General features: G+C 32.8%; 1 protein-coding gene across 3 annotated transcripts in view; it reads left to right on the forward strand.

Moving 5' to 3' along the window:
• The window catches only part of LOC127841575 (uncharacterized), a 46,946-nt gene that overhangs the window by 17,649 nt on the left and 13,247 nt on the right, over positions 1–16,050 (forward strand). Inside the window, exons 1-3 of one of the 3 annotated variants that reach the window (XM_052370497.1) lie at positions 1,834–2,405; positions 14,292–14,683; positions 15,886–15,942. The gene's annotated coding sequence lies outside the window, so the exon portion shown is untranslated. Of the gene's footprint in view, positions 1–1,833; positions 2,406–7,841; positions 8,105–14,291; positions 14,684–15,885; positions 15,943–16,050 lie in introns of those variants that run through there. The other 2 variants (XM_052370496.1, XM_052370498.1) reach the window with 2 other exon arrangements.

Below are 16,050 nucleotides of genomic sequence, written 5' to 3' on the forward strand. Positions count from 1 at the left end.
CTCGTCTCCAACATGTACTGAGCCACACGACCCAGTTAACATGAAACAAAGCTTCCTGGTCGCATAAACCGCAAAAAAGACAGCTTACAAAACCAATCCTTCTATTCACTATTTAGATGCCGTGAACCGCAAAGACATAATTATTGTCTAACACTGACATTGAGCAGGCATGGAATCTTGATTGAATCATGTGATCGGAAACTGATACATTTGTACCGCGTCATTCGCGTCATAATTGCTAATTGCTCAGTTTTGCTGTATCTGAACGGGGGAAAATCGGCTTACAATTAAGCAAAAATGTTACTTGTATCCTTCAAAACATTTTTACCCCAAAAACAAAAACCCTTGAGCGTAGCCAGTTTTAAATCCGGTAGGGTTTATTTGAACAAACTAGAACGGCGCCTGAGTACTGAATGTTCACTTGTTTGTCTGGCGTTTTCATTCCATATCTCTCGATCTAAAAAGTTATTTAAAAATATTTAAATCTGAAACTCCCCTATAAACTTACGCGGCTTAAAGTCAGCATACGTACTCTTGCAAATTGCAAATGCTAAGAGGATGTGCATACTTAATTGATAATATATAAATGGAGGAGTTGCAAAGCTGAGCCTCCATTTACGTTTCAACATGTTTAAATAATATAATGTAATGGTTTAATAATAGCATGTTGCTTCTATGAGCCTTAATCTTCAAGGTAATTTCTGTTCATCAAACAATCATTAGTAATATGACAACAATTTTGCGTTCATATCACAAAGTATTTTAAAGAAATATTGGGCAACCGCCAGTGATCGTTTAAATAACAGTGTTGAATTAAGTGCAACATATTCATTATTTGTTGATCCGAATCCCATGTTTCCCATGTCAACCGTTTTGACTTTTAAAGAACCACGCTGTTCTTAAATCTTCAAAAAGCTATCTTCATTACAGCTACCTAAATATATATAACTAATTATAACAAAATATTACAACATGTCACGAACAAATTTGCTCCTGAAAATGTCATTTGATTATAAAATGTCCTGTAATAAGACGGATATCTTAAGACAAGTAAAACACATTTCATTACATACCAAATAGTCGTTCTATGACTAGTGTTTGCGTTTATTGCATTTAGAAAGTGACGTTAGGTCATCACATCGTGTTCTGGCCTAGAAAAGATGTTTCAATGACGATTAAATGTTGGTAAAAATGTATTGCTAATTTACCTTTTGTCAGTAGATAAATCAAACTTTCATTATATGCTGACGTTACTCTGAACGTATTTAGGTAAACATTATTAAGATACAATGACAATATATGTCTATGAAAACCATTTTTTTAAGATCGAAATAGTGGCGTTCGACACATTCTTAAATGCGCTGATTATAATGAATTATCGAGCTTTGTTTCACTCTTGGCAACAAACTTCCATACGAAGCGAAAACTATAAAATGTGGATATGTTTGCTTTAACAACGGTCTTATTGTTCCAAGACGTTTGACATGTATAATTCTTATCACAGAAAACACTTAATACTGTAAGCATGTGTCAGTTGACATTCACCGTTATATTGCTTTCATCGCGTCTATCGATGCTGACCTTAGATTTCGAGTATTTAAAATATAAATGGGAAAGATCCAAATGTTCACACGACAAAGCAACACAGAGAAAAGTTAAGGTTAATGAAATGACAATACAACGTAAGTTCACGTGCATCTTTAGTTAGAGTGCATATCATTTTATGTAAACAAAAACGACGTTGAGTTAAACATGAGAAGCGCACATATTTACGCACTTCGACCCGTATTGATTCGGGTTAATATTACTCAGACAATACACGTGTCTGTGCAAATGCAGATTGTTAAAATTACCTGATGTACCACGCACACATTAACCTGAGCATTGGGTTTATCTTCAGCAAAGGATATGTACAAAACTTACACCAGTGATGCATATATTGCGCTGGATTCTTAGAGATGTAAAATACATAATGCTGTTAGTGAAATGTGTATTCCGGAGTGATCAAAGTTATAATCCGGTTAAAATGAACAATTCTGAACTAAGATACAGTCATGTGCATTAAACCATGAATATTACTACTAGACTGTGGCAATGCATGATATTGGGTTTAATTATCATGGATCGGAATGGAACACACTGTTGGATATAATGTGCGTATTAGCACAAATGAATATACTGGAAGGGGTGCTTTGGTGGTAGAAGTAAACAAAATTATACTAAATTTCAACAACCAGATGATAAATAAGAAATACGTTGTTTACTTACAATTTAAAGAATAAAGAAACATAAACTGTATTGTGGTCTCGTTTCAAGTAAGGATGTGACTCATCTGAACATGGTAACGGTTACATACTATTTTAAAACAACAAATGGAGTATCACGATGGTACCAGAAATATACAAGTAAGAGAACTTAAGTAAAGTATTACAAAACGTAAAAAGTCACATTATTTTTTCTATATTATATTTACTAATGTTCGATAATACTTTTACTGCCTACCTAATTAGAGTCAGTTAATCTGCTAAGCTTTATGAAGCTAACAATCTCGGACTGTTGAGAGTATTGCCCTTTCGCAAATATGTCAGCGCCTTGTTCTTGTTTTCGAGTGGTCGAGAAGCATATATTATATCTTACATCCAGCGATCTAACTTTTTAAGCAGTTCATAGCGATATTGCAGGCTAGATGCATATGCCATTCCACGCGAAAGTCATATTAGTATTGGCTAAATCCAACCATTGTCGAGCTCCAATCTTTATAAATTTGCTATAAAGTTTTCTTGCAATCCCGCCTTTATCTAAAGAACTCTGCTGCACCTGCCAATGTCAGCTTTACTAAGTAAGATAATATTTTATTTATAGGTTTGAATGTTTTTACTGCCTCTGAAAGGTCTGGCTGTTTGTTTTTAAAAGTACTCAATGGGTGTTGCTGAAGTATATTAAACCGCTATTTATAGCAACACTATTATCAAAGCCCGATTTTTGTTGTACTTGTTCGGATTGCGGATCTTAAACCGTATACATTTTCTTGAAATTATTTTTCGTGAACGTAACGTTTAATAGTGACGCGCAGAAAAGGCAAATTAGTACCGCAAAAAAAAACGTTTAAAACGATGAGTTTTGTCATGCGATGGCATGAAGACCTGGTTGACAGATAGGAGACCAACAACGGACGAAGTCCAACATAATGACACAGTTCCGGATACGATTGTTTCGGATGCAATAAGTAAGATATTAAACTAGTGTCAGAGACAGTTACAATTGAGACTTCTGTTGAAACATCCATACCATTTGAAAGAATAATCGTGGAGCTTGCTTATATTATTGAGCAGTTAAATAAATGTTGCAAGTGTGATTCCGAATTAAACTTGACAAATACAATTTGTGAGAATCGATATGGGTTTGGGTCAGCTCCATCTGTCATGTACCGGAACTGTGGGACATTTAATAACATATACACTAGCAAACGGCATCGACATAATGGATGCACTCTTTCTTTATTTAAGGCAACACATAAAAGAAAAATATTCCCAAGTAAACCTTATTTTCTCAAAGAACAGTATTCTGCTCACAATGCTTTGGGTGATGTGCAAAGCTTGCAGAAGTTATGTTCAACTGTTGGTGTTACAGACCATCAATTTTTAGAGCGCTGCTGTTCTTTTCAATTAGCATTTGTTAAGTACATATATCAATGTAAAAATGTAAAATATCTTCAAACACTAAATCAACTCGAAATAAATGACATTGTTTCCAAAGGAATTGCAGACAAAATTGCCAACAGTGGTTTGTGTTTCGCACACCTTCAATTAGCAGCTAAACGAGGCGGAAAAAGTGAACTTAAACTTCTCCTGTCGGAAATAACTCTTTGGGAAAAACCAAGAGTGACAAAATAATACTAAAATATTTCAAAAACTATTTAACTTCCTGAGGGAAAAAAGTTAAGTCGTAAAGACTCGATAAGTATTGTCTGGAAGTTGATCGTTGTTTGTATTGAAACTATTCATGCCATTCTTTTGTAATAAATTTAGGGTCCTGAACATTTCCTGTATAGCATTTAAAGTGTTATTTCCTTTCTGCAGTCTATAGTTTGTTTATTTACTTTCTTTGCTCATTTTCTGTGATAGCATTACTAATCAAAATGTATCATTTACTGTTGTTTTTAAATAAATTAACAACCATTTGAAGTTAGGATGCCTCATTTACATCTAAAATTAAGGTCTTATTTGTTTTGTAAGCTATTACAAATATAATCAAAATACCATAGGTATGTTAGGTATTTTAAAAGGCTAATTTTGTGGAATTTCTTTACAGTATTGATCCTTTTCAATTTTGACTCAATCAATAATGTTGTGACCAAATATTGTACTATTGAGTCGTTTGATACTGTATGGTCTTATTTTTTTTAATTAAATATTGTGTTTTTTGATAAACTGTTGTGATCCCAGTAAGATTGTAAAAATTTCTAATGTTTATGCATATTTCTAGCAATCTTTGTACCGGTCCTTGTGTTTTGCCTAATTGCTGTATTTTATGCAATTTTACACAGATGGTAAGGATGGTTAAAAACTAAAGTCCATGTTAAAAGTGCGGTGACCCCCTTTTATATATTTTGTTTTATGATGACAACATTTAGAGGAACATATTCGAGCAGTTTCGCGGAAATCTATTAAACAGGCCTTTTTTAAATTCTATGTATGTGGTTAAATAGTAAAAATTGACGTTTTTTTTTGGTAATGTCACTTGTGTTGTCCATTTTTTGGCATTGTGTGACATAATTAAATGGTATAGTATGTATCTCAGCTTATATAATATCTATATGTTGCCTATTATAGATTATTAATTGGTCTGACGCAATTAGTGATTGTCCAGATTAAACGAACAAGTACAGGTTATATTATCGTGAATAAAATCAAAACAAGGCTGATGACCCTATATTTTCATTTCATTTTTCATATAGTATTTGTATATAGAACGTGAATGTAAATTTCGAACAAAATCTATTAAATGGACAACATCAGCAAAACTGCAGCAACACCCCTTGAGAGCTTTAATTTACTCCCTTAGATGACTAAATTCAATTTTTATAAATGACTTAATTTTTGTTGAAATTTCATTCAGCAAATCTGGCTGTATTTGGTTCACAATAATACTACACGGCCTTACTATGTAAGAACGTGTCAATTATGACTCCCTTTTGGTCTATTTTTGCTTATTTGGAAAACAAAACAGAGAACCTCCGTATTCGTATTTCATTTTTTACTAAGGATTGTAATAGACAAATTATGATGTAAAGTGTAAAGGAGAGGATTATGTGCGTGTTCTCTTTGATTTGGCTTTAGCTGTGCGTTTCTTTACCGTTCATTCTGATTACCTTAATGTGCGATAAAGAGCACGAAGTCACTTTTGGTGATAAAATATTGTCAATCCTGTCCATAGATCTAATAATGTTATAATCATTCCACGTATATCCCTTTGATATGAAAATATCAACGACACTATCGTTTATTTTTTAATTATTTTTACATTCCCTTTGTCACAGAAAAAAACAACAGACGTTACTATTTCTATCTGAAGTCATAAATGTAAGACTACAAAACTGTTAGCGAGATGCATTCACAAATATATCTTCAGATCTCATAGTTCAGTTTACTTACAGAAAACGTCCATCATTCTATTAATTGAAACTATTGAAGCGAAAGAAAAGTCGAGCGTTATGTCTTGTAATTTTAACAATCATAGAATATTTGAGCTATGCAACTCGCCACTTTGTGCGCTTTTGTACTTTTCGCACATTTAGTTCAACGCAATTGTATTTCTACAGAATAATGTGTATGTAATCGAGAGCTTAAGTTAAAATGATTAATCTCCTGAGAGTTTATAAAACAAAATGGTTGTGTTTATTGAATGAGAACTAATAACAAAACAATCATATTTTAACATGTATAATATCAAAGTGTTCAATCTAAAAGAAGTATTGTCTTATGCCCGCATAAAAATAAAAAAGGCGCTAATAAACAAGTTACACAAAAAGATAACTGATGTACTGCCACTATGCAATGTTTGATACAATGGGTCTGAAGTAAATGCTTTAGTTATTGAGAAAAGTTTTGTTCACGCTTGTCGGGTTTACCGACTTTGCTTAAACTTTATCCGGCTGTTGAACAAAACCACAACCAAGAGCAAGTAGTAAAGTGTCATATTCGGTGTTTCATAAACATCCCAGTTATCTTCAAGTACTCGGCAACGTGACTTGGAAACTTGAGAACGACAAAAGTAAATAAAGTTTCGTCATTTTGCGCATTTGAGTCATTGATTTGAAGGTAACATATTGTGAAATTTAAACTTATAAGTCGATGCATGATATTAAAGAATAACACGGACAAACCTATTCAACGAACTGTTGGTAAGCTTGTCAACATTACAGTTTTATTATTTATTTCACGATTAAGACCTAGTCGATTATGACATCCGATTAGCAATGAAATATTAGTATTCAGCCATTTTTAAATAATTACAAACATTGTTTTCTTATTCGCCTTCTTAACATAATAGATAATTAATTTCCAACGTATAAAAGTTGTGTAATAAGCCAGTTGTATTGATATTACAGTTCATGCACATTACATTCACATATGGTTTTACTCAGATATTATTCATTTAGAATAATCATGTAATCATACAAAACGTTACGTTGAATAATGTTATTTAAATAACAGCAGTGCCATTGTATTTAGACAACTCTTAAACACACACACAAAAAGAAAAATAATTGTCACAATGGAAACCTGAAAAGCCGAACGACCTTACACAAATTAAGGAAGAACAAGATTAGTGTGGAAAAATGTCGAGCAAATTGAAAAGAATGCAAATCATGTTTTCATATTGTATAAGGTATGCTTATTTGGACCGAAACGTTACAGGCAGCCTGTGTTTTTAAAAGGGCGACGTATGTTTTGTTGTAAATTACCCTTTTAATATCAAGGTAATGTCAGCACTGTAAAGCTGTTACATACCCAAATGGGAATATGTAAACGTATTTATTTAGCTTGATTGCATAGAAAGCCTCATGCTTATTAAAACGACATCGATTCCGTTCCCTTGGTAGAACCAGTACTTGGTGTCTTTGTGGGAGATCTAACGAACATTCCCACAGTGGTAATCGAACCCATGATATCCCGGTCGCTAGGCGGATATCATATCCAGGAGTTAACAGGCCTCAAGAGAAATTACCACTTAGAATTAAATTTACATCTGAGAAAATGTGAAAGAATGCACGCAACATATCGTAACCGAATTATGACAATGTGTTATTTTAAATTTATAATCAGGGTGAACGGTGTAAATAACATTTTTCACCTTCGACCTCAAAGAGGTACTTTAAAAGAAAGACATAGCTCACGCACGTTAAAAGCTATCTCCGCATGATGTACGAGTGTGGTTAGGTGTTGTTCTTTTTCTGAAAGTCCAAAAGGTAATTTCGATTTAATACCGTTATCTTGTTATTGGACAACATGCTGAAGGATAATATTACATTTCTGGAAAGCTCTGCCGTATTATACCAATCTGAGAGCGTTGATATGCGTCTCGACATGGTAATCGTGTTTGAATGAAATGCGGTGTGATAGATGCGAAAAGCTGTATATGTCGCAGTTTAATTTTCGACGTCTAAGTGTGTGCTTGACCTTTAATCAAATATCGTCATTAATTGTTTGAGCTCTTATGTGGGATCCCAGATGTGTGGCTGTCGGTATATCGAGAGACACATGTTTACTGCTTGATATATAAACCCGGCTTGAAACGGGCTTGTAATAATTTAACATTATTTACAAACGAGTCGAATAGTACGTTTTCAGTAACCTATATCTAGTTGAAATCATCTTTACTATCATTAAACCGTTCATCGTTTTCAAGGCAAGAGGTCGTTTAGTCCGATAATTCTATTAGACTTGTCGTGAGAGATACTATATCACGTGACGTGGGATTTTCAAGCAAGTTGAATATTTGCGTGTTTATGTGGCCTATATAAGAAAACGAAGAAGATATTCGGTTTGTTTTTGGCTTGCTTGAAAAAGTGGTTTTGCGGATAGACTTAAACCTGAACAACGTGAGTATTTTTCACAGAGCAATTTCACAATTTTGAAACTATAATAACATCTTTTATATATTTAGTGAATGTTTAGTTAACAATAATACTATCTGTAACGGACGGTTTGCGTTATTGTACTGTTACATAAAATGGATTATTGTGTATATTGTTGGGGATGATTTATTTGCAAAGAAGGAAAATTTTGTTGCACATATTCAATAACAACACAAATAATATATGTGAATTAAGAGGCGATCGCCGTTTCAACATTCCAAGTTATCATTAGTTCCTGTATGTGTTCTAATGCTTTGTGACGCACATATATTTAAAACGATAAATACTTCGGACGGAAATGCAATAGATACTTTGTATCCTAACAAATTATTGTATATCATGTAAAATGTTATTCATGCGGAATCAAATTATTCCGTTATTAAATCACAGTTCCAACAATTCGAAAAGAGCGCGTTAGTGTGTGTGTTTTTTTAGAAATCGTGTTACTTCTTTTTCTCCATAGCGTGCTTTAAAATATATAATAATCGCTTAAATTTTTTGGCAGATTTTCAATGCACTTCTTATACAGTATTCTTAAGTGATTGCTTTCAAAGCAGTTCAACTCGACTCGGTCACATTTCATGCTACTGTAGGTCATCAGGGATACAAACTTGTTTCAAAATCTTTCTTTCTGAAATATTTAGGTCGCTAGCCTAAACACTGATTCAACCGCAGACCAAATATTATACCAAAAGAAGTTATTCGAATGTTTACAGGTGAAGAAGGACTCATGGTTGCGCCATGAAAATATTGCGTGTCACCACGACATCGAATCTTAAAACATGGGCTGTTCGTGTTATAAATCCCTTAATTGCTGTGGCATGCCTTAGTTGGCCATCCGATTGTCAAAGATATAAATCAATAAACTGATATAATGTGAGATAAGAGCCTTATCGCAATGTGCATGGTTTGTTTATTATAATTACTCACTTTTCGCTTTAAACTGATGATACTTAGCGGTTTGTTGATAACTATGTTGTAAGATTCATGTGCATTAGCATGTAGCTGCCGTTACAAGAAGTCTTATCTTTTATGAAATTGAGAAAACAGAATGTTCGCTAAACCAATCAATATAAATAAAGGATTTTTTATGATTTCAAATGTTAATTAATTTTGTCTTAGAAATTACCTTTTAGCAAAAGTAGAATTTTACAATTCAACATATCCAAAATTTCGAAACTTATGACCATTGCTATAGATTTACAAACAGAGAAATTGCCATATAACAGGGTCATGTTTAAAAGACGGATGCTCAATGTCAACGTTTAGGCTTAATGCCTACCAAGTAAAGATAAATAAAGCTTTACCCGCTTTAAACGACTCAGCGTAACTGTTTTTATCTATTCAATTCATACAATTGATTATTCTTTCCACAACAAAAAACTAGTTTTTGGATAGAATATAAAGAAGTGAAGACTTTTCTCACCTCGGATCACCTCGGACAAGTTATTTTTTCTTAGACCTGTCTTGAAATAGAATACAGACACTAAAATAATAAATACTACACTATGTATGTGAACAATAATTTTATATATCACGCTTTTGAAACACTATTTAATGGAACTTATGCGTTCATAATTGACATATGTCTCACTTAGATCTAAGAGATTATTTGACAATGTAAAGCTTATATATCTTGTCTCTGTACTTAGTTCAAACATAGAGTGACTATTGAAATGTGGCACACGCTACGCAAAGCCGAACTATCCTAATTAAACATTCCATACTTCATGACTATGAAATTCCTCACTGTGGACTAACTTATTAAAAGGTAACATCTCCTACCATATGCAGGGAACACGATCCTTGACTAACACAGTTTACGCCGTAAAAAAACTATTTATTATATCACCACATTCAAATGGTTTCCAGCATTGTATGAGTTTAAACTCTTTCATTCCTAATTAAAGCAAGTATATCATGTTATAATTTTAGACTGCTCAGATGATTTTATGAGCTTTATTTTACATTACCGCCATACGCCATATCGTTAACAAAATAATGAGGACCCGCGTTTCTCACTCATATTATTAAATGCATCTGGTTCCTAATCAATTATTTTTCACCTGTTTTCTTCTTTTAAATACATATAATAATGTTACATAACAATTTTTACTTTAATATATATTATAAAATGCCACCTGCAATGCGCATTCATAACCATAACGAATGCATTTGATTCCTTTACCTTAATGTTATATGGATCAACGTTATTCAATAATGGTTAAAATGGCAAACATCCGCCCATACAAAAAAAAATGTTATAAAATCAAATCGTGCATACAGCACTGTAACAAGTTTTCGGATTTCATAAATATATCAATTGGTTTGAGGCAATGAAAAACAACATGTACTCGTTTCAATTCGATTCGTTACAATAAATCTTTAAACTTAACGCATGCATTATAGAGGTGTTCACGGTAACAATCTATACTAAATTCAAGAGAAAAGCATTTCATTATCATGCCATTAATTAGTCAACAAAATTTTTAATTTGGAATAATATTAGTTTTAAGCAGTAACTAAACAAAACAATTGAACACATATTTGTTCCTGCCCTGCGGATGGATCACATGACTTCCGAACATCACAGCTCCGAGCATAACTATAACAGTGTTTTGTATTGTAAAGATGTTATATTTATACTATGCGGTTTTCTGTTATGAAAGAAGTGGAGCAAGTAGTTTTCTCTGGATATAATTTATGTAATTTAATTATTTACCATATTAATAAGTTATATTATATACTGTAAACTCACAAAACTTTCGTAAACTAGTCACGCCATAAGAACTTAAACAAATTTCATCGGAAATAATTTTTAAGCGGTTAACTATATGGGATGCAACAACATATTGAAATCTACAAGTTTTATTTTTCAAATCATGCCCCCAAAATCAAAACTTGCCAAACCCCTGGGCCACATGCCTGTCATATATGAATATAACATTCACATAATTACTCAAAAACATCAGCGTGTAAAACATTTGTATTTATTGAATACGACGAGTTACTTAAATCTCTCATTGAAAATAGCACCCACATTAAAAAAATATTTGTTTTTGTTTTGAACGAAATGTAGAAATGTAAATCAACTGCATTAGACGAATTAATGTATCATGTTGAATACGAACCCCTTGAAAAAAACACACACGAGTTTTACATGTGCGCTGATTTATGATTCTTTTACTAAGATAATTAACTTATGCTGTTATATGTGAAGTGATTATTGTGATCAAATTTAAATAAGCTGAATAAACTTCCGTCTAGCCGTTCATCATTGAGAAGGTATGTCACGAAGGCACACTATAAATCTTGATAACAATAAATTTTGAATTAAATTTGGTATTGCATTCTGAAGGCAGACTGATATTTTCGATGTTAAGTTCGTAAAGAGATTATGAAATATAGATATAATGGCGACATAACTGTCCAGCAGTATTATAAATACACGCCCTTGCCATGCGATGAGCGATAACAATGAATAATCTGTAATCAGTTAAACGAACAAACTAGCATTGAGTGAATGAAAAATCGCATCGTACTCCACACATTGAAACATGAGATGCAAATATGAACAGCACACGTTGACAAGAGAAACGTTTCCTTATTTTAAAAGGACGGTACAGATAATTGCAGGCACGATAGTTTAATCCTTGATATATACCAATTATGTGACCGTTTTCTGCAGATGTTGATTCTTAATGTCTTAGGACTGACTCAGTTCTGATCTTAGTTAAGATTAATAGCATTGCACAAAGCTAGCAATTGATTTATATTTGTAGTTTTCAGACATCAGAAGATGCATACTCGTTCAATATGTTCTGTTATATGTATCGTCTGACAAAAAATAAAATAAACTACATCAACGGAGTTAATTATACAACACTAGACATAAATATAGTTAAACGATCATGAATTTAAGAAAAACACGCATTCTCTGAGATCTTGTGTCACTCTATTAACAATGATACGCACTTGTTTTGAATGATAGAGTAGATTGATAAGATGTGCAAAGTCTACAATTACATACGTTGCGGGCATTCAAATATGTGACATGTGAATATGAGCTGCAGTTTGGTGAATGTCGACACTAGTTTGTGCTGGTTATTTAAAAAAGACGATGGCGTAAAGTCAACACCTGTTAAAGAAAATACATATCATAAAATGCTCTCCAAAATTGTTTTATAAATGTATTTAATACAATACAGCCATACAGAATGACAACGACGTGTATTCCATTCTACGGCGAACAATATATACAAAATGTATCTGATGCAGCTATTTGTGCTGCTATTTTGAATTGAATTTAAAAACTTTAATAATGTTTTACAAACTGTCCTCAAAATGTTCTTATTCCTTTATCATGAATTGACGAAATATTTATAACAATCATGTTGATTACAGTTTTGTCTATTAATTAATTGTAAAATATCGCAATTACTTGCAATCTTTGTAGTTTTCCTCCAATCAACTAATCGCATTTATTTAATTAGGTGTATATATCGACATATATATTGTATATTGTATAATTCTTGATAATGTTCAAATCAATAACGATACTAAGGTAATAACAGAACTGTATGTATTAAAATAACTGTTTAAATGTTGCAGTTGCAACGAATGTGTATTATTATTGTATACATTTTGCAAAAACAAGTATAACATACATGTGACTACAAAAAACGTTTTCAATAGAGTACTTTTTTTAAAGTCAGCTGGTTTTGTACGATAAAGTTAATTTATCAAATAAAAAAACTTATTGAATGATTAAGGATGGAATCTGAATCTTTATAAGGTCAATGTAAAGCATCAGTTTTATTTCGTTATAACGATGTTCAATTATTCCTAGATATTTAGACAAAAGGAACTAAACACTCTTTACAACTAGTAAATATCATAAATGTGACTATTGTATGCGGTGCAAAAACTTGTGAATAATGTCACCGGTGTATTAAATGATACTGGATTACACGTACAAATCAAACGGCGAGGTCGTTAAGTTTATGAATTGCACAATTAAACGGCGTTCTGCGTCACAATGTTACGCAATGTTGTGCATAATGGTTTAGAGTGATATAAGATACCATACTTTGATTCCGATAAGATACTCAGAGGGCATCAAACAAAATACACACAAGTAGATAAATATTGATTATTATTATTATTATTATTATTTAGTGTGCATTGTTTTGAGGTTAAAAACATTAGGTAGTGTTCATATTGTGTTCGTCCTACAAACATTATATTAATATTATGATATTTGTAATATCCTGAAATTCGCCAGTATCAATATCAAAATGTCGTGTGTATAATGTTTTTACTGGCTGCAACCTTAAATATGACAAACAATATACTTAAATTCCTGTGGGTTTTTTTCCTTGGTACAGTTGCCTCTGTTTTCAATATTTTAATTTGTGTACTGTTTATTATGCTGGTTGGACGGCGGTCGTCCAACTTCATTTCACATGTTTAATACGTTATAAATCTGTATATCTTGGTTACTTATTTTAACCAATAAAACGTCTGGCACAGGTTTGTTGCCAGACAGTATCAACCACTTACTGTGTTGTATATTCTTTAATGTGACATGAATGAACTTCAGAGGCAAATGGGCGCAAATATAAATTCTATTCAAATTCTTGCAAGCGATACTGATAAGATAGTGTTTTGTTTTTTTTACTGAAATCTGAAATTTAAACTTGAGGTTGTGAGCCAAATGGATAGATGCTTGCTTTACATATTTGTTTGAATTGAGGATGCATTTGAATCAGACCTTCAATACCAGTTTGATTTACAAAGATTACCTTTGTTGTTGAACAACTGCCACTTTACATCGACACTTGTTTAAGTATTATATTTCAGCGGAAAGCACGATTCATTTGTATACATAGTTATTGTGGGCATTTGAATTTGATAAACCTGTTAAACAATAAATTGAACGTTGGCGTAACTAAACTGATTTCATCTAATTAAAACTACTTTGAATACGGCTCCTTGTGTATGCAAAATATCCTGCGTTAAGACGTCATTAATCATTCTTGTTACGTTGTGTCGTATGTTGTATATATGTTCAACCGTTAAGAGTAAATGTCAGTGTATGATAACCATTTGTACAAATTTAACAATTGAACTATTTTAAATTTAATTTCAGGGAACTGAAGACAATGGCTCTGTCGAAGTTATCATCAAGCGAGCCAATTAATTGCGTAGCACTGATCTGGACAGCAAAACAACAGTTTAAAAAATTTAATGCATCGTGTTGCTGGGCCCACAGTTTGGTTGAAAGGTTTTGCGACGCCTGTTACGACGTTTACATACTAATGAACGAGCTTCCGGTGAGGAATAATTTGTACGAGTGTTGCAGGGACATTTTTAAACGATTCTTCAACAATCTTCCTTCGGTCGAGTTTCAACAGGCGATACAGTTTATCGAAGACACACGACACCGTCTTGCAGATAATGATAGGTGTAAACTTTGTCAGTTCTTTGAAAAGTGGTATGGGCTTTTCAGTAAACAAGACCTCTCAAGGCAGATGTTCAAAGGTAAAATATGTTTTAGTTGTCCAAAAAACTAGAACATCATAATGCAATTATTTCAGTTTGTATTGTATTACAAATTATTGGTCACAGCTTTCTCATGTACAGTTAAATGGATATTATGGTGGACAAACCAGTTATCGAACACCTAAGAAATTACGTTAAATTACCTTAGAATTGAAACACGTACAATGACAAAAACATTTTGTTTTAACAAATGACTAACAGTTCAATCATTGAATGATTTATCTGTAAAGTTTTCCAGCAAACTACCTTCAAGAATTCATAACAATGATTCCCTGGTTATTGTCACCTCTAGCAGACAAAACAAATTGGCGGCCGATGTTAACATGACCTATTACCCGACACTTCATAAATACTACTCCAGTATATACCAAGTCACATGAATATCACGTGACCCGGACTCGGCGAAAAAATCTGTGTCTTCTGCAATCAAAATTGCAAACGGAAATATTATTTTTGGTGTGTAAATGCACGTTTTGATAAATGCATTCAAAAAGCAATAGCTAAAAACACATAAAACGGTGTAAATAACAATAAATGCATTCCTTTAACCTGTTTTCGGCGCATTTGTTTCAAGCTAAGTAGGCAAGTAGGTCATGGACTTCATGTGCGACCATTTGTTAATCAATGTGTCGTCATGCGCACTTTTGCGCATGTGCATACAGAACCAAAATAAAACGTCGGTTATTAGGTGCTGTTCGGTAACAGGTACTTTCACGATAAAAGTTTGATAATGACGACTTCAATAAAAACAGGCTTGTTTCTATTTAGCTCGACGTACATGTACTGACACATTAATGTTAAGCTACCATCAACGGTTTATGTATCCCGGCTTGATTAAGGGTTTGGGGAAATATTGTTTCGTTGAAAAGTTTTTTCTGGACTTCACACGAAAGTTTTAAATCCAAAAATTCAAATAGACGCATGTCTTAATTATCGTTTGAACTTTGTCAAAAGCAATGTTACGGAAATGTTTAAACGAAGCCAGTTACACTTAAATATTGAATGATTTGTACAGTCTAGAGAAACCTCAAAGTTCTCAGGATAAGTCTGTCTGGATTCTATTTACTAGACGTAATTTCCACACAATAACATGTTCTCTGTGATAAAACTATGATTTACACTTTCAAAGTTATTTACCTTTATGACTCAGTAACAGTTGATCCGTTATTATTATATTGCAGGAATGTTCAAATCAAACTTTTTCGACCTGGGAATAGTTTCACTTCGAGAAAGACGTGGTAAGTTCTTGAATGTCTTCACGCGTTGTCCACTTGTCATTATGAAACATTTGTAAAAATAATACAACAATAACAACATTAACACTACGGTATTTAAGCTGTGAACTC

The sequence above is a fragment of the Dreissena polymorpha genome, chromosome 8 (assembly GCF_020536995.1).
Source record: "Dreissena polymorpha isolate Duluth1 chromosome 8, UMN_Dpol_1.0, whole genome shotgun sequence".
NCBI classification, from domain to species: domain Eukaryota; kingdom Metazoa; phylum Mollusca; class Bivalvia; order Myida; family Dreissenidae; genus Dreissena; species Dreissena polymorpha.